Source organism: Rhinoderma darwinii, chromosome 4, assembly GCF_050947455.1.
Source record: "Rhinoderma darwinii isolate aRhiDar2 chromosome 4, aRhiDar2.hap1, whole genome shotgun sequence".
NCBI classification, from domain to species: domain Eukaryota; kingdom Metazoa; phylum Chordata; class Amphibia; order Anura; family Rhinodermatidae; genus Rhinoderma; species Rhinoderma darwinii.
The window spans coordinates 372,816,205-372,837,366 of record NC_134690.1 but is presented as its reverse complement, the minus strand read 5'-3'; the positions used below and the strand labels follow the sequence as shown (position 1 = coordinate 372,837,366).

General features: G+C 42.8%; 1 protein-coding gene across 1 annotated transcript in view; it reads right to left on the bottom strand.

Annotated features, from left to right (window-relative positions):
* RAB1A (RAB1A, member RAS oncogene family) overlaps window positions 1-21,162 on the bottom strand; it is a 34,510-nt gene that overhangs the window by 9,326 nt on the left and 4,022 nt on the right. The window lies entirely within an intron of this gene.

Sequence of the window (21,162 nt, the reverse complement as noted above, 5' to 3'; positions counted from 1 at the left end):
GCGCAAAAACACACCAATATAAGACATGTAGCGAGTTTCACGCAACGGACACTTGCCGTGTGGAAACTTACGCATGTCTTAATCGTTCCATTGAAATGAATGGGTCCATGGTTTCAACGGACAGCACAAGGATAAGTATTACGCTCGTTTGAATGAGCCCTTAGAAGGGGACGCAGCACTAAATCAGCCCGTTCAATCAAGGTGGTGTGTGGTGATGCAGGTAGGGCTAAGCTGTAATACCACATACAGCCTGCAGACATAAGGAGCGCTGTTTCATGCAGAAAGCAACCATGTTTTTCGAATATCCTACAACTCTTAATCACATTCTCTATGTAACTAAATTGCGTTCTTCGGTCAGAACTTTTCCGTTTATTCGTGATCATTCCTGATAAAGCTATAATCAAAACACTAAGCGGATGGGGGTGGGGTGGACCGTCAAATATGTATGGACAAAATATAGATTAAGGCCGGCTCCACACGGGACGGAAATACTGTGTTGATTTTTTGTGCAGAAAATCCACCGCAATATTATAGTACTAGCCAGGTCGATGAGATTTGAACAAATCCAGCAGCAATTTCCGAACGGAACACGTTCATTTTTTTTGACGGAAAAACTTACAACAAATCTGCTACCAGTGTGGGTACCCTGACTGTGCAATTGAATACAATCTACTGTTCTCAGTTATCAGCCACTTCATTTATATTATTGTTCGTGAACTTTATCTAATTTTCCTAATAGTATTGCCCGGCTAGTATGATTGATTGAATTTGTATTTGCAAATGTTTTTGTATGGATGATAATTGTAATAATGAAAAATGGCCATCTTAGGGTCGTAACGATTTTTTGCCTCAGCGTTATAGAAAAAATAGCGACCTGTAAACTAGCCTTAAAACGGAACATTTGTATTCGATTCTGTGGAAGACGCCGAACACAGACGTATTATACTCTCAGATTGTTTAGATTCTGCACTCAATGTTACCATGGCAATGAGAACTGGACACCCTCCCCCTACTATACAAAATCTAGCGTAGAAGACATAGAGTGGGGGGAAAAAAAAAAAAAAAAAGAAGATCATGTATCCGTGCAATAAAAAGTATGCATAGAATATTAGGAAACTAAAACTTGCACAAATGGGTTAAAATCACTTGTGGGACACGCAATTAGGATCCTGGATGTTGAGCAAAGACACCTCTTTATAGAAAGAAAAAACTAATTAAATAAAAATCCATGGCATGACATCTGTGAACAGCCGAAGAGTCACGACTATCCCGCCCAGAGCACGGTGATAGAATAATGAGGTATGACACCGTTACCATGGCCACAAAGAGGCCCCGTCACCTGTAGGGAGAACATACCGAGCGGGCGAAAGCGCAGACAAAGCCCCAGGACTCTTCTAAATAGTCTCTCCAGTCTCCACAATAGCAAAAAGTCTACCAGTGCTTCTTCCTAATTACAAATGTCCTGGAAGCTGCGTCCAAGCAGCGATTCTGCCACAAAAAAATAAATAAAAAACGCAACTCAAAAAAAAAAAAAAAAAAAAAAATAGATAGATAGATAGATAGATATATATATATATATCAGTTACGCAGAATTCTGTGCTTTTTCATCCAGGCCAACCTTCAGGGATGACGTTTCATCCCATGCAACCACTGCAGCCAATCACATGCTGCAGCGGTCACATGGGATGAAACTTCATCCCAGGAGGCTGCTCTGCAGGATGTCAGAGGGTAAGTATGCACGTTTCTCTCTTCTGTTTTCCAGTGGACATTCCGGCCCAAAAAAACGTTTTTGGGTCTTTGACACTGGACTATGAGACACTGGTTCTGACCAATTTCATTTTCAGTGGAGTGGTAAAACTTGGTGTCCTCTTACGAGGCCCGACAATGCTGGTGTAAATAAGCACCGAACAAGACCGCTCGTTGCCCCTTTCACAAGGAGCTATGTATGGGGATGACTGATAGTTGCTGCAATCGCTCGTCCCCATACATTACCTGTTTATATGGAGATGTTATACCGACAACGTTAAGATTTCTTGCAGCATAAACGATAGACTACGAACGAGCGTTTACACAGGACAATGATTGGGAAGAAGGTTCTGTGAACGCTCGTTTGCCTGATAATTGGCGGGTGTAAAAGGGTTTTTACAGTTACAGCATTACTATGGCCCAAGAAAAATACACGGTATGGGGTAATGCAAATACAGATAAAGTAGTGGGAAGAAAAAATATTCATAATGTGGGAAATATCTTCACGTGCGTGCCCCTTTAGGCCAAATGCACACGATGCGTATTATGCACGGATTTGCCGCACATTTTTCTGTGGCAAATTCACAGCGTACTACAGTACCAGCAAAGTAAATAAGATTTCAAGTAATCTCATCTACACGTTGTGGATTTTAAAATCAGAATCGTATCTAACACTTTTTGAAAAAAACGCACCAAAATGCATCGGCGTAAAAACCACACCAAAATGTAAAACCCACACCTAACACCGCATAAAGAAAACGCACTATTAGGTTCGGATTTTACCTGCGGTTTTGATGTGGATTTTCTGCCCCAAAATTACACAAGGTGTGCATCTAGCCTTAAACATTGTTCATACCGCAAAAAAAATCAAAGAAAAATGGGCTAAATCCAGAGCTAGTTTTACTCAGGATTGGAAAATGGCTTTGTATAGCAGTAAGAGTGGACCACCTCTCATTCACTCTAACCAAGTAAATATAATAAAACGTATGAAAAGTCGCCTCCCATCACATATAGAGCATATTAGAAAGAACACTACAAACTATATAAACCTTATCTTCTGCCGTATAGAAGAGTTTGCAGGATCATATGTATCCTAGTATACAGGAGCTTGTAATGTGGCAGAAAACCCATACAAAAAATACAAAAAAAATAAAATGGTCAAGAAAAACATTTCTTATTTTTGTTGACCACTTCTTATAGCCCCCAGATTTATTATGATGTTACCGGCAAAATCTGGGCGTGATTTCGGCCGCTGCGGCGTTTTCCCCTTCGGGTTCTTTTACACCAGCCAACATGGGCCATAAAAACCAGCGGCAATCGACAGCTCAGATGGGCGCTTGTTTGCTCCTTTCACAAGGATCTATGATCAATAATGTACGCAAACAAGAGACCGTTACTACGATCGCTCGTCCCCAGGCATTTCTATGATGTTGGCAGCACATCTGCCTGCTTATATAGGAAGATGTGCAGCCGACAATGATAATATTTCTTGCTGCGTAAACGATACAACCAGCTGATGAATGAATGTTTCCCTGTTCATCAGCTCGAACATTCGAGGGACGGTTCACATGGAGTTTTTTTGACGCGTTTGACATGGAAACGTCGTCTGAAAACGTGCCAAAACACTGCCGAAAACGCCTCCCATTGACTTCAATGGGGGGGGGGAGGAGGAGGAGTTTTTCCCCTGCGAGACGGTTTTAGAAGAGACAAGCCCTATCTTCGGGCGTTTACGTCTCTCACCTCCCATTGACATCAATGGGAGGCAGAGAAAGCGTTTTTCGTTGCGTTTTTTGCCCGCGGCGCTTAATGACCGTTGGCGAAAAACGTCGCAAACGCTGCAATAAACTGTGTGAACAGGGCCTAAGGGTGCAATGCGGATTCATTTGTGCACTCGTATTCTGGTAGTAAATCTGGAACGACCGTGGGTTCCTATAACTGTTAGTTCGGGTTATTAGACTTGCGGTTGGGCCAGGACTTGCGCCATATTACTCATGTAAAACTGGTCTAGAGTTCAAAGGAGAACTCTGGATTTGTGTTTTTATACCCCCATAATTGTAGATGTGATGTAGTGGTGTGTAGTGACTTACCTGGTAGTGTATTTCACATACCGCCGTTCTGGGCAGCTGTGGGGTTACATGATCTTCATTCTAACGCCCTGTATCCTACAGTGGTCTGCTGTAGGAACTGGAAATTTAGGGACTCCATGCGAGTCTCAGACTTGAATGGAGAGACTGACATCTAGTTTCTACAGTAGATGCTGTAGGATCTGTGTTGTCAGAGCACAGATTACATGAACCCACGGCAGCCCGTCAAATACAGCACCAGGTAAGTAACTACACATCACTGCATTGCAGTACATCACATTTACAAACAGGGGGCGGAACACCACAAACCCGGGGGTGCTCCTTTCAGTACTCTACTGCTGCTTTCCCAGCAAGGCCCAGATATGTTGAAAAGCTGTTAGGAAAATGATGGGACTTTTATATAAATACAAAAAAAAGCCAGCTGGTGGAGTTCAGTCCTATGCCACACATCTGGTGATGCCACACATCTGGTGATGCCACAGCTAAAGGTGGGGGAAAAAACTGCTTCAGGACACCACCTTTACAAGTTAAAGTAGTGAACCTCAAAGTATGTTACACAAGAATGGAGAATTTACATGGACAGGTTTGTAAATATTCTGTGGATGAACAGTATATAGTAATATGCCAATAATACACATTACAAAAAACTAAATGTATCCTGAAATACTGACCACAGCTCCCACTAGGACAACATCCCATCTCTACAGATAAAACAGAGGTAAAACTGCCATAAACAATCGTCAGCAGAATCTACCATAAAAGATACCAACACCCGAGGTCAAGAAAACTAGATTTTATTTTTCTTGTCTAAATCTATTGTTCCCCCATGTATAAAACCTCTAATCTCCCCCCTACCCCATAGTAACATTATAATGGGGGAAGCAGATTTTACTATTTAGAATATAACCCACCTGACTGCCATAATGGGTTTTTAGACCACTATATACATATTATATATACTGTGAAAGGATTACTCACGGACTGTCACTCTAAAGGTCCTTTTACACCGGCAAATTATCGTGCAAATGATCGTTCACATAACACTCGTTGCCGATAATTGCCCTGTGTAAACAGGGAGACGCGCTGCCGACATGATGATCATGTATATGGACGAGCAGCGATCGTAGTAATGAGCGCTCGTCCCCATCCATAGCTCCTTGTGACTGGGGCAAACGAGTGCCGATCAATGAGATGAATGGGCCGGTGTAAGGCCTCATTCACACAGAGTTTTTTTGCAGGAGGAAAATTCTGGCTCAAAATTCCGTTTGGGATTTTGAGGCAAATTTTGTCCTTCCCGCATGTCGTTTGACGCGATTTTCGCAACGTTTTTGACTCGCGCCCATTGAGTGCTACGGGCAAAAAACTCAGCGAAATACGCTTTCTCTGCCACCCATTGGTGTCAATGGAAGGTCAGAGGCGTAAACGCACGAAGATAGGTTATGTCCCTTCTTTCGCCCGCGAGGCGGTTTTACCACCTGCGGGAGAAAACCGCCCCCGCCTCCCATTGAAATCTAGGGAAGGCATTTTCCGCTCCAAAAGCTTGTCAAAATACTCCCTGTGAACAGGGCCTTTAGGCAGAGTTCACACAAGGCGGATATGCTGCGTAAGAGCCCACAGCGTATCAACCCTGTGCGCAGAATGGAATTCCAGGCGAAAAACCACACCAAATTATGGTGATGTTAATCGCCCGGAATGTCTGCTGCAGAAAACTGCAGCACTTTGCCAGCCTGCTAGCATCCGGCCTCCTGGGATGACGTTTCATCCCATGTGACCGCTGCAGCCTGTGATTCGCTGTAGAAGCATTCACATGGGATGAAGTGGATCCCAGGAGGCCGGCCCCCTGACGTCATCCAGACCAGCCTCCTGGGACGATGTTTTATCCCATGTGACCACCGCTACAGCCCGTGACTGGCTGCAGCGGTCACCTGGGATAGGACGTAATCGCAGGAGGGAGGAACACAGACTTCTGGGTTTTTTCCCCGAGTTGTGTTTTTTGTGTGGCGGAATCGCTGCAAACCCCCTTACAAAAAAGCAACAACTGCTATTTGTTGCGGGTTTAACCTCCCCATTGAGTACCATGGGGAAAATCTGCAACAAATATGCAGCGATCACACAAATACAAATGGCATGCTGCAGAATAAAACTCCGCAGGTCTAATCCTGTGCGTTTTTTCCCTTCAGTATTTACACAGCGTGTGGATGACATTTGTTTTTATCTCATCCACATTGCTGCTAGTGTATTTGCTGCAGATTTTCTGTTACTAATTCTGTGCTACTCAGACATTGTTGTTGAGGTGCGGTTAAAACTACATTAAAAAAAAAACACGTGCGCTTTTATTGCGCTTTGATGCATTTGTCAATGCAACTGCAGGTTTATTTTTTACAGCAAATAAAAATGCATCAAATCCCAGTACAAATGTAGGCGGTTTTCGAATGCATCATTTTAAGCGGTTTTAACTGCACCTCAACGTCTGTTTACACCTTAAGTGCTTAGGCGGATGAACGAGTTATCTTGGACGTTTTCACAGATTCCTCAGACTTTAGTGCATAGCACATGCTGTGATATTGTTTCCGGTAAAACCACGGACACCCCAATGTAAAATATCGGCAGCGTCTGTATTGCACCGGTACCGCTGCGTACTCCACTCCTTTGTTCTGCTCCTCTGATGGACTGGAACAACGGAATGCCCTGACGCAGATGTGAACAGGGACTAAGCAGTGTAGCAAAAGGATAGGAAGTCGGAACCCACACTGTCGGACCTTTGCTCCCTCACACACAAACAGCAAATTTCGATGTCACGGTCAGCACCAGTCATATTTGTTCTTCAAATTCCTATAAGTTTGGACAACCCTAAAACTTCAACATAATTGAGCTGATCACTATGCCCCCTCAATTCCACCAAAAGCATGCATTTTTAGCAAGTAAATGCAATAAGGGAAGCGTCTGCCACACACGTATATAGCTACTTATATGCAGCAGAGCCGTGTACTGGACGGGTTAAAATTATCCCAGTATATCACTTGCAACTGGTAAACCAGTACTAAAAACGCTAAGATTTTTGGTTGAACAAATATCTAATGAGATCAATAGCAGACCTTTGGCCTCAAGCAGATCAGTCTCGGCAATGCTATTCATTGGTCTGTTAAAACTACGGACCCCACACGGAAGCCACCCGGCCTGTGTTTTGCGGATCTGTTATTTGCAGCCGTATAAACGGTCACGGATGTGTGCTTGAGACCTTAGTTGTATATTAGGATACCTCAGGGAATACGGTTAGCTGTAACACTGTAAAGCTGGTATTACACATCATATACGTGAGTGAACGCAGCATCGTAGGCCCATCAATGAACCTTCCAATCACGTGGTTGATATCGTGTAGTATGGATTCTGGCTACAGGTCATTAATATTTTAGGAAACAGCAGTATGCCCTTTACATACACGGCATAGGCACACAGTTTGAGGTTCCAGGTCATTTTTGCAGCCTACAAAATTAATGATGTCACCCACTGTTAGGAAATCAATATGTTGTTTACAGGTAACCTAAAATGTCTTCAGATGGAGAAGTCTGGCGTGCGTGCACACAGCATGACGACAGCTGATCGAGACAGATCGAAAACAGCCAAATCTGCTATAGGATGACCAGCCTACAGCACAAGGAGGTAAGGCTCGTCTTCTCTCTCTACTGTCTTAGTGCTAAATAATTAATTAAAAGCGATTCTCCAGTTCCGGGACAACATTATAAATAGGATACTGTATGTGGAGTAATATCGGATGCCCTCCAGCTGCGCCCCTTTGCCGTTGATCCGCCGTTTTAGGGTCCCCTCTGAGCTTTCCCAAAATGGCTGCAGTGCTTCTTAGACTACAAGTCTGAGACCCCCACGGTTCTTGGAAATGGCCAGAGTTGCTCATGTGAGCAATTCTGTCCAATCCATGAATAGAGGGAGTGTCTCTGGCTCAGTCAGTGGTGTGGTGACTATTTTGGGACAATGCAGAGTGGAACCTAAAATGGTGGATCCACGGAAAAGGGGGGCAACTGCAGGGCACCAAGTAATATTCTATATACGCTATCACATTATAAATTTGTTCTGACATCGGAGGGTCGCGTTGAGGCTCCTCACAACTAACCTTCCATCAAAATATTGATGGTCAATGGGGACTTCTGGACACATTCAATTGTACACTGCAAGCTGCAGTGTGAACATAGCCCAACCCATTCATACAGTCCATTATGCAACTCCATATTCTTATCTGCACTACAGGGAAACCGTTTCCTTTGGAATTATTTATTATGGACTCCTTCAGACTAATCAATCAATTTCGCACAGTGCTTGCTAGGGATAACAGATGTGGGCTTGGGCCTAGCAACAGGTGCAGCAGCCAGCAGGTGACTGCGCGGATACTGCGTGCTTACCAACTATACTGCACAGAGCATTGCATATTGATAAGGTGGAGTAGTAAATGGTCAACTTGGGTGGGGGCAGGGAAACCATGGCAGAAAGACTGTTCTCCCTGAAAACATAAGGGTCAATGCACACGATGCGTATTAATCTCTGTGTATGTGGCTGCACATCGCTGCTGTGTAAATCAATGTAGAGGAGTGTATGATGCTGACTGGTCACTGATTGGTCAGCGTCATACACGTAAACACGCCCAGTTAAAAACACAATACACGCCCAGTTGTCCATTTCAAACCTCATTTGCATATATATAAAATAGCTCATAACTTGGCCAAAAATGAACGTTTAAAAAAAAAAAAAAAAAACACTTTACTGTTCTCTACATTGCAGCGCCGATCACATGCAATAGGAGATAGGGATTTGATAATCTGGTGACAGCCTCTTTAACTTTATTCTGTGCGTCAATACGCTTACGGCGATACCAAATATAGTTTTTTCTATATTTTACACATAAAAACCGAAGTGTAAAAAAATAAAATTTATTTCGTGTCGCCAAATTCTGAGAGCCATAACTTTTTTATTTTTCCGTCGATTAAGTGGTATGAGGGCTTATTTTTTGCAGGATAAGCTGTAGTTTGAATTATACAATTTTTGGGTACATGCGACGTTTTGATCACGTGTCATTTTTTTTGTGGGAGATGAGGTGACCAAAAAAATAGCGATTCTGGAATTTACATTTATTTTTTTACGGCGTTCACCGTGCGGGTTAAATAATGATATATTATAATAGTTCAGACTTTTACGGATACGGCGATAGCAATTGTTTATTTATTTTTTTTACTATGCTCTAGGGGGAAAATGGGAAGAGTGGTTTTTTTAACTTTTAATATTTATTTTTTACATAAAAAAAAAACAACTTTTGCTAGATTTCACTTTTTTTTTTTAGTCGTCCCCCTAGGGGACTTCAATCAGCGATCGTTAGATTGCTTGCACGATATACTGCAATACTAATGTATTGCAGTATATCGTCATTCTGATTAAGCCCTGCCGTAGGCAGGGCTTAATAGCAGCACAAAGATGGCAGACCTGGGAGCCTTCATTAGGCCACCAGGCAGCCATCGCAACTCCACAATTGCATTGCAGGGGGGAGAGATGAGCTGTTAGAGGGGGGTCACCCCCTCTTTCTAACTATTTAAATGAGTGGGATTGCGCTCGAGCGTGATCCCGCTCGTTACTCTGAAGTGTCGGCTGCAACATACAGCCGACACCCGCATTGTATGGAGCGGGTTCACTCCGTGAGCCTGTTCCATACTTCCCCTACCCGGCTATGGTGTATGGATACGTCAAATGTCGGGAAGGGGGTTAAAGGCTATGTAAGCCATTGAAAGCGTTTTTTTGTTTGTTTTTTATAAAAAGGTCAGTGTGTTTTGTGCAACTTTAGATTTTATTATTACTTTTTGAGATACAGCCGCTTTGTATTCTCTATACACAACAGCTGTATCTTATGCTGAATCCAGTACCCGTCAGGTCCGCGGAACTGACTGGTTCAGTGTCAGCAGGTACTGCCTTTCGGGCTGTTAGAGATCCCATCTAAGTTCATAACTCAGATGTGATCGATTACAGGTACACCTGACTGATTCGGGTTTTAGCGAACGATATAGCTGCTCTATATACAAAATACAGAGCAGCTGTATCTCAATGTAAAAATATTTTTTAATAAAAACTAAAATTATAAAGTCACACAAAACCCACTGCCATCTTTATAAGAAAAAAAAAGGCTTAGAATGTTTACATAGCCTTTAAAATGCTCAGAAATATTAACATTTCTTTTAATGTCTAAACATTTGCAGAATATTTATAAGTGACTGGAAAGGTCTGCAGCAAAAAGGATCCCACGTTAAAACCCAACCTGTTCTGCTGGAACAACCGGCCCGGGGACGGTTTGATATTTGCAAAGTATTCATTGTGAAATAAAGTTGTTTGCATTAAATATATCAAATGCAAACCTTTATAAAATGCCCAACAAGCTGGAGTATTATCACAAGGAGACAAACATTAGTAAGGGTCCTTTTTACACGTGCTGATAAAATTGTTTTAACAAGAGCCGATGGACAATATGGCAGTTTCACAGGGGAAACCAGTCCTTTCAACTTATTTCCCCGGTCAAATTATTGCTATTAAAAACCGCATTGCATGGCAATTCGAAGTAAAACACGCACGGTCTTGTCAGGCAGTAACGGGCCACGCGGCAGAAAAGGGCCATATGCATAAAAAAAAATAAACATGTGAAGGCACCCATACAAATGAACAGTGATCTAGTAGACAAGATCAGCTGGAACGCTCCACGTCACTTGAGTTGTGGACAAGTCCAACTATTCCCTGCAAGGCTCAATATTCTGGGCAGGAATTTCGCGGCATTTAAAGTAGCAGCGAAGTAGATGAAGTTCCTGCAACACTCAGCCACACACTGCGGGGAAAAAAAAACACAGAAGTCGAGTGGAAAGTGTTCTGCGGTGAGGTTTACAAATCTGCAGCATGTCGATTTATGTATCTGAGTGGAGATGCTGCCTATTTGGGTCATAGATTTGAATAGGGAGCAAGAATTCTGCACCAAAATAAGCAAGTAGCGTTTTGTACAGCGTTTATGCAGCAGGTGCACAAAATTTGCAACAATCAATGCTTCAAACGAAATCCACAGGGAAAATCCGCAAAGATATCCGCAGCTGCATTGCGTTTCCGCAGCAATATGTGCAGCAAAAACGCATGGTTTTCTGTGGATTTTAGTGACTGATTTAGATGCGGTTCTTTTTAGATTCCATTGCGGAAAATCTGCAGCATATCCTACCTTTGAGAAAATACCCTAACAAGTGTGAGCGATCCAATCATTAATTCTTCACTGGTATCCTTTGCTCAGCTTACCTTACTACAACTAAGGGATGTTATCATATAGCTTGTGGAGGCCACAAGGGAGTCGTGGGAAAGTTTAAATCCCTAGTCTCCTTGCTATATTATGTGATCATTCCCACTTTTATAACAGTAAGGCCACAAGTAGCAACAGCGGTTTGGCTCATGCGGTTTTACCAGAGATTCGGGATGTTTATTTCTGTGCAACGACACTTTAGATGCTATGTGTGGCCTTACCCTATTGCCACTTTCACATCGCAGTACTTTGCATCAGTATTTGGAAGCCAAAACTAGAAGTGGATCCAAAACACGTAAGGCTATGTTCACACTGAGTTTGACAAGCTTTTTGACGCGGAAACCGTGCCGCAAAACTCGTCAAAAACGGCCCGAAAATGCCTCCCATTGATTTCAATGGGAGACGGAGGTGTCTTTTTCCCGCGAGTGGTAAAACCACTTCGCGGGAGAAAGGGGGGACATGCCCTATCTTCAGGCGTTTACGCCTCTGACCTTCCACTGACTTCAATGGGAGGCAGAGAAAGCGTATTTCGCTGCGTTTTATGTGGGGGGAGTGGAGTTCAATAGGTGAAATGCTGGTGACAGGTTCCCTTTATAATGGATTTTAAAATTTGAAGTAATGGACCTGGAAAAAAGTCCAAATAGTTACATTAGAATGAAACAACTTGTATTGTAAAATATATAAACAAAAAACTGAAAAGTGCATATGTATTCACCCCTTTGCTATGAAACCCCTATATTAGGTGTGATCATTCCACAACGGAATTTCTTGCGGAAAATCCGCAGCAAATACAGTAGCAGCAAAGTGGATGAGATAAAACTAATTGTGTAAATACGGAGCGGGAATACCGCTCAGAAATTGACCTGTGATGCGCAAATTCATTCAGCAGCATGTCAATTGTCTTAACGTAAACACTGCTTATATGTTGCAGGAATTCCCCATTGAATCCAATGGGGATGTAAATCTCACATCAAATAGCAATGGTCCGTTTTTTGCAACGGATTCCAAGCGATCCCGCCGCAAAAAAACAGAACTTACAAAAAATAAATGTAATTAAACATACCTGGGAATCTGTTTCATCCTCCTGGGATGACGCTTCATCCCATGTGACTGCCGCTGCAGTGGTCTCCTGGAATGAGACGTCATCCCAGGAGGCCGGTTTGCTAGCTTGCCGGATAAGTGCTGTAGTTTTTCGCAGCGGACGTTACGGACGAAAAACTGCACTACATTTGGTGCGCTTTTTGACCTAAAACGGCGGATCCACAGCAGAGGGCACCAGGTAACATTACTCCATGTATCCCAACACATTTATAATTTTTTCCTGAGACGGGAGGTTCGCTTTAAATCAATAATAAAATAATACAGCCCGCAAATGCGGACTCTGCGCCCGTGCGTAGCCATAATCCCGACCCAGGATTGCGGGTACGGCCATGTGCAGGGGGCCTAAGCAATGGCATTTTTCTGTCCAAACAAATACATTCTAGTTCGCCAAAATGCATGTAGCAGACACTCCAGGCACATGGAAGGTTTTCTGGTAAGATGACACACAGATTAAACTTTTTGGCTCAAACCCAACACTTCCCATCATTCCAAGAACGCCATTCCCACAGTTTAGCATAGAGGTGGTAGATTCATGCTGTGGGGATGCTGGTCATCGGCAGGGTCTGGAAAACTGGTCGGGATTGAAGGAACGATGGATGGCACTACTTGAGGAAATCTTTCAGTCTGCCAATGATTTTTAGACGGAGGTACCAGTAAGACAATGACCCTAAACATACAGCTAAAGCTACACTGGAGGGGTTTAAGGGGAAACATTTAAATGTCTTGGAATGGCCAAGTCAAAGCTCAGACCTCAATACAACAGAGAATCCGTGGCATGACTTGAAAACTGCTGTACACCAAAGCAACCCATCTAACTTGAAAGAGTAGGAGCAGTTTTGCCTGGAATGGGCAAAAATCCCAGCGTCTAGATGTGGTAAGCGAAGAGAGACGTTCCCCAGAGACATATCTGACTGCAGCAAAAGGTAGTTCCACAAAGGAGGTGAACTTATGCACATTGAAGTTCTTTTAATTATTATTTGTGTCACAGTAAAAAATATTGTGCCCCTTCAAAGTGGTAGGCATGTTGTGTAAATCAAATGGTACAAACCCCTTAAAAATCTATTTTAAATCAAGGTTGTAATGAGAAAAAAAACCAAAGGAAAACACACCAAGGGGGTGAGTACTTTTACAAGGCACTGTATTTGGTGACTGTGGTTTATGACACTCAGCCAATAGTTATTTATTCAATACAATATAAAATTCCATACAAGTAAGGAAGAAAGAAAATACAATTATGCACTTTTCCCCCTACTCCCACCCCCTCAAGACCGATCTTGGTAAAAGAAAAAAAACAAAAAAATTCTTACCACTCCCCCCAATAGGTTTTACGGTGTTTGCCTTGATTATAGATTTTCTCATATTTCATTATAATTTTTACATTATTTACCCAAGCATTAAACTCCGGTGGGGAGCTAGATATCCACTTTCTAACTATTAGTAATTTTGCAATAAATAATAGTTTTATTAATCCACATTTTTTTTCCTTAGACATTTTTAATTTAGAATCATCACCCAGCAATACCATTTGAGGTTGAAACACTATATCTGGATCTATTTTTTCCAAAATGTTTTTAAAAATTCTATCCCAGTAATCAGCAATCTTAATACAAATCCATAACATGTGCAAATAGTTTGCTTCCGCTGCACCACATCTGGGGCAGTTAGAAGCTTTATTAAAGGGGTTTTCCAATCCTTTTTTTTTTTTTTAAATCAATGCAATGTTCCTCTATTAATATATTAGTGCACTCTGACTAGCTTTTTCTTGATAATAAATGGTTTTAGTAACATTACTCCCTATTGTTTACCTTGAGAGGTTTGTTTTGCTCAGTAAGTTCATTCCTCTTCTCTTCCTGTGTTTCTCCTCCCTGCATGCACTGCTCTAGTCCCAGCATGCAATGTGCATGCAGCAGTGCACTTGCTCCGCCTACTACACCCAGCTCTAACTTCTGCAATCTCAGTCTTCATTTTGGTGCTCTCATTCTATTACTGATAGCACAAGCTGAAATCACTGGATATCTGCGTTTTTAACCTCTTAACGCCGAAGGGCGGATATATCAGTGCTCTGCAGCTGCTAGTTCGCGCAGGAGGAGGGATATATCCGTCCTGTGATGGCGCGGGTACTGCCAGTGTACCCACGCGATCAGCGGCAGGAGCACGGCTGTTATACACAGCCTGGCTCTTGCTGCAACTGCCGTAATCGAAGCGCGCTCCGATTCCGGCAATTTAACCCATTAAATGCCGCTGTCAATAGTGACAGCGGCATCTAATGTGTTTGACAGAGGGAGGGAGCTCCCTCTGTTTTATACTGACAGGCAATAATAACAAGAAGTATACCAAAGCATTATATATGCGATCGGCACATCGCATAGTGAAGTCCCATGGTGGGACTAAAAAAAAAAATGTCAATCCGTTAAATAAAGTTGGTGAAAAAACAAAAAAAAAATTTGTGAAAATCAAATAAAACTATTTTTTTTGCCCAAAAAGTTGTTTTTTGAAAGTAAAAAAGTGTCAAAACAAATCACACATACACATATATGAAGTCAATGGCTGTGTGAAAACCACGCATGTCGCACAGAAGCACTTCCGTGGGACGTGCGTGATTCGCGCAACAGCACTGTAAAGGATGAATGAAAACAGAAAAGCACCACGTTCTTTTCTGTTTACAAACATCCAAACGGAGTGTCATAATGATGGTGGGTGCGCGAAAACCAGGCAGCCGCGCATCATAAAGGGCTGACACGCGGAGCTGTTAATTGCCTTTTGCGCACGCAAAACGCCGCGCTTTTTGCTTGCACAAAATGCACACGCTCGTGTAAACTCGGCCTAACGGTGACACCAGATGTTTATAGTTCTTTTATGTCTTATGGCGTTTGCACAATAAAATACGTTTTGTAAAAAATCATTCACTTTTTGTGTTGCCTTATTCTAAGAGCAAGAACTTTATTATTTTTCCATCAATAAAGCCGTGCGAGGACTTATTTTTTGCGTAACGAACTGTAGTTTCGATCAGGACCATTTTTAGGTACATGCGACTTTTTGATCTCTTTTTAATACATTTTTTGGGAGGTGAAGTGACCAAACAATTGTGATTTTGGTACGGTTTATTATTATTTTCTTTTACGGCGTTCACCGCGCGGGATAAATAACGAAATAATTTTGTAGTTCAGGCCGTTACGGACGCGGCGATACCAATTATGTATATTTTATTTATTTATATATTTTTATTAATAAAAAAGGACTGATAAGGGAAAAAAAGGGGATTTTTTTAAACTTTTATTTTCTTATTTTTACACATCTTTTTTTTTTTACTTTATTACTTTGTCCCACAAGGGGACTTGAGGGCAGGAGGCCCTGATCGCTATTCTAATACTCTGCACTACATGCGTAGTGCAGTGTATTAGAACTGTCAGCTATTCACTGACAGCAAGCATAGTGGGTCCTGACTTTGTCAGGACCCATTAGGCTTCCGTCGATGGCATAGCCGGACGCCATTGTTTGGTGTCCGGTTGCCATAGTAACCATCGCCGGCCGCTATCGTGTAGCAGGCCGGCGATGGTAACTTAACCCCTAAAAAGCCGCGATCTCTATTGAACGCGGCTTTTAAGGGGTTAGACAGCGGGGACACAGCGATCGGTCCCCGCTGTAGGAGCTGCGGCAGCTGCTGTACGAGACAGCAGCTGTCACAGCTCCTGCACCTGTCGGGAAGACGGCCGAAACGGCCGTTATTCCCGCAACTTCGTATTCCGTCGGTAATTTATAAGGGGTTATAATTTCACAGAGCATGCGCGGTGGAGTGTGTTAACCACGCATGCTCTGAGATAAAGAAGCACGTGGTACGGTTACGTCATTTGTGACGTAACCGTACAGTGTGAAAGCCGGAAACCGGAAGCAAGGCAGAAGACTAAATGGACGGGTCTGCACAGGAAGTGCAGATTTTGCTTCACTAAGGGGGCGGTGACGGAGGAGGATATACGACGCTACAGCCATCTGATGAAACGTAAGTACATTGTAAAGTTATATCATTTTCATTGTTTTATTTAAATAAATGTAATTTTTTAGTTCCGGAATACCCCTTTAATCGAGAACTTACTCAAAAGGGCTGGTGTATAGTAAAGCCTATGTATCAAATTGAACTGAATAAGCTGATGATTCATGCTTATCGATACTAATAGCCAATAGTTATTAAGGGAATGCTCAAAAGCCGTGGATTTGCACTGCAGCCTAAAAACCCCATTCACTTGAATTGTGCTGTAAATTGCTACGGATTTGCGGTGCAAAATCTACACCTTGCTATCCCTGTAGGTCTTTGTGGCACCTTCTCACAACAGCAATGTGGAACGTAGGGTTTACATGCGGTACCCAACGGATTTTCACAGAAGAGCCAGATTCTTAGGTCTGCTCCATCTTGTTGTGGTGCAGTTTTGTGAACGTATCCTAATAATTTACATCATAAACACATAATATTGTACGTACACAAAACCTATAGTCATGGTGCATTATCCTCCATATGTAGAGGACATCAACATTCAAACTTCTCATAGGTCACACATGAAGCAGGTCATGAAGAGGACAGCCCTGGTGATTCCCACCATCAGGTAGTTCCTACATAAGTGTAAAAAGTGTCACCTGTCTGTCATTGAGAAGACATCCTAGGTCAAATAAACCGGGAGACCTTTTCCTAATATAAACCACTTAGCATTTCCCCAACGCAGGCTCAGAAACAACAAGAAAGTGAAGTATTAGGGGCTGAGCAGAGCACTGCTAGGCAACAGGCCAGCCTGACCTGCTTCATTTCTAGCAGAAATTATTCAAAGGCAAGATCACTTACCACAACGCACCTTCTGGCACGGCCCTAACAATGAGCTTGTTAGCATGCTAACTCAATGCGGTTTAACTGTTTAGCTGCACACGAATACACCCAATGCATAAGGCAAGAAAAAGATCCTAAATAACCTTAGTGTCCTTCAGGGTGGAATAGGTAAAGATTGACTCAGGTACTGTACCAATTGTGGAGAGAAGGGGACGTTCACACGTAAAATCAAAAATGGCTGAAAATGACGGAGTCGTTTTCAAGGGAAAACAGCCTTGGATTTTCAGCAATTTTGTAGCTGAAAACGGTCTTATGAGGCATTTTTAGGTCAGTTTTTTTTTTTACCAGTTTTTACATTGACAATGATAAACCGCTCCATGCTCCTTTTTACGGGGCATCTTCTTACACACTGTTTTTTAAAACAGCGGCGTATAAAAACTCAGTCGGAACTAAATGCTGTTTTCCCATTGAATTAAATTAGATGTTTGTTGGCGTTTAGCTACCGTTCTTCCAGGTGTATTTCGAGGCGTTTAAACCCAAAATACGCCTGAAAACTCTGCGTGAGAACATACCCTTAAAGGGGTTTTCCAGTTCAAAAAAAATTGGTGGCCTATCCTCAGGGATAGGCCAACAATATGTGATCGGTCTGCGTCTGATTTTCGGCACCCCCGCCAATCAGCTATTTTGAAGGGGATGCAACACTCGTACGAGCGCTGCTTCCTCATCATTTCTACTTGCTCACTGTGAATTGTCGACACTTGTAGCAGCAGTTCACAGTATTACAGGCTTCTCCCATTCAAATTTTTTGGAACTGGAAAAAGCAAATTTCATTATTTGAACTCTCAGCCCGTTCTTGTAACGCCTATAGAAAACATTTGTACTTCCTGTAATGGGGCGGGCAATGCGAAGAGTGCACACTGCTCTAAACTACAATGCCCATGAGACACTGTAGCACGTAGTTTCCTTTTCTCCTTAGCCTCTTTTTGCAATTGATGGTTTTGCATTACAATGAATAGTATAATTACTCAGAAAAAGAGTGCTGCAATCACGTGACTACATAATACAGTGCGGGGGGAGGAAGCGTGGGCCAGAAGACGTGGAAAGAGGGTCGGGACTCGATTAGAGCACAGGAATGAAAGCCCAGCTCAGAACAGTGACGTTCGATGTGACATGTTGACACAGGAGAGAGGGGAGGAGTTGGATGAATGCAAGTGTCAGCGTCGACACGATAATCAGAGTACTGGAACTACCGCAAGTCCGGCCATCAGACTTGTAAGCACAGAGGATGTCGAAATTTCTACAGAACTTCTATTAGTAGGAGCTTTACCTACGGATGATCTTGCAATTGGCAATTATTTTTTTTAAACTGGAAAACCTTTTTAAATCCCTTCTCTCCGAAACCCTAATCTTTAACCTGGTACAAGGAACATGGAGAACCTGGACACAGCGATTACCAGGTGCCCTATGAATCCTGACCCTGTAGAAGTACAAGCTACTGCAACAGCAAAGATTCATATACTAGACCTTATGTACTTGTGTGATAATTCAAGAATGCTCAATGAAAACACCTAGGAACATAAAAGGGTAGAGTAGAGGACGTGGAACAATGACACATGCAAAACGTAAGCAAGAGGTGGCCCAACCCTATTCTAAGCCAATCAGGACTGCCAAGATGCAGGAGATCAGAGCCCGGATGAAGGATTCTTCTCTTCTGCTGCACAGCAGCATCCTGGAACAATGACAAATAAAGCTGTAGATGTTTAAAAGAGACGGTAGGCTGCCCTTACGTAGGGGAAACCCTCTTCTACACGCAACAGCTCGCTTACATTGAATCAATCATTTAGGACTTATTTACACGAGCGTAGTTCACGTCCGTGATACGAGTGTGAAGATCACGCACATCACACGAACCTATGCTAGTCAATGTGGCCGTTCAGACATTCCGTGTTTTTCACGCAGCGTGAAACTCGCTGCATGTCCTATACTTTAGCGTTTTTTCGTGCATCACGCACCCATTGAAGTCAATGGGTGTGTAAAAACCGCACATGGCACCGGTCGCACTTGTGTGCCACGCGTAATTCGCGCTACAGTTGTTGAAGAAATGAAGGGAATAATAAAACTACCTCCTTCATTTATGTTTATAAACCTCAAAACCATGTGTCATAACGATGCCATACGCGCAAAAAACACGCAGCCACGCACCAAACACTGATGCCACACGGAACTGCAATGCGCAAAAAACGCAGCGTTTTTTGCGTGCGCAAAATGCACACGTTGGTGTGAATTTTGCCTTAATCTACAGTACAATAAATTATGTTTTCAGAATAACACCCATGCCAAGTACTCTTGTGAATCACACGCTCTTAAGAAGTCAGCCAGAGACTACATCGGCTATAACCCCATTCCTAACGCCCTATTGGAGCATATGTACCGTACATCAATAAGCAGGGCCCAGACCCCTCTATGACAGAGCAGAAACCGCCAACAAAGTGACTTTTGTAGTCACTGTCGCCATGTAACACTACATATTCCCTGCAACAGATGCTGCACATGACACTGGCTGGCCGCAGATTCAACTGGTAATAACAGCCGACACTCAAGGGTTTCTGAAGCCTGACCTGTTGACTAAAACCTGCATTATATCTAATAAGTCTGAACAAGACTTATTTTAGCCTTAAATCACGCATTTAGTTTTTGGTGTAGTTTGACTTCTAATTTTTGAGCCATAGTCAAGAGCTTCAAAAGGAATAGAAAGTATAAAGGAAGGACTTCTACTTTCCCTTTCTGTTGTATCCACTCCTGTTTGGCACAAAAAAAAAAAACTAACAATAAACTGCATCACCAACTTTACCTAAAACTGAAAGTGTAATTCCAGTCTTAGGCTGAATGCACACGTTGAGTAATTTGATGTGGAAAGTCTGCATCAAAACCGCAGGTATACGCATATAATTACGCAGCTAAAAATTTGCGCCTAATGGTGCGGATTATGATGCGTTTTCATGCTGCGGATTTTGGTGCGATTTTCCTCTGCACTAGGCAGATAGAATTCGCAAGCAAAAACGCAAGATAAACAGACATGCTGCAGATTCTAAAAACGTACCAAAGGTCCCGAAAAATACTGCAGTGTGTACATGATTTCCTGGAATCTCATGGACTATGCTGGTACATTACACTGCAGATTTGCCGCACGCAAATCCACGTGAAGAAAAACCGCACGTAATGCGCATTGACCCTTAATGTGCACATTACGGATTAGGAGGCAAAAAAATCTGATGCGTAGGAAATTCACGTGTTACGCGCAGATTTCTTACGGAATATAACCTTTGATAAACACGCGGATTAGCCCCATACAATATGTGACCAAATGCAATATTTCTGTCCACCTTTATATGTATCAGGGTCTAATACACATAGCAGTCCTGTCTATTACAATTCACTATGGACTATACAATAAGAGGAACTTAAAGAGGCTCTGTCACCAGATTTTGCAACCCCTATCTGCTATTGCAGCAGATAGGCGCTGCAATGTAGATTACAGTAACGTTTTTATTTTTTAAAAACGAGCATTTTTGGCCAAGTTATGACCATTTTTGTAGTTATGCAAATGAGGCTTGCAAAAGTCCAAGTGGGTGTGTTTAAAAGTAAAAGTCCAAGTGGGCGTGTATTATGTGCGTACATCGGGGTGTGTTTACTACTTTTACTAGCTGGGCTTTCTGACGAGAAGTATCATCCACTTCTCTTCAGAACGCCCAGCTTCTGGCAGTGCAGACACACAGCGTGTTCTCGAGAGATCACGCTGTGTCGTCACTCACAGGTCCTGCATCGTGTCAGACGAGCGAGGACACATCGGCACCAGAGGCTACAGATGATTCTGCAGCAGCATCGGCGTTTGCAGGTAAGTAGCTACATCGACTTACCTGCTAACGCCGATGCTGCTGCAGAATCAACTGAAGCCTCTGGTGCCGATGTGTCCTCGGCAGGACCTGTGAGTGACGTCACAGCGTGATCTCTGGAGAACACGGCTGTGTCTGCACTGTCACAAGCTGGGCGTTCTGAAGAGAAGTGGATGATACTTCTCATCAGAAAGCCCAGCTAGTAAAAGT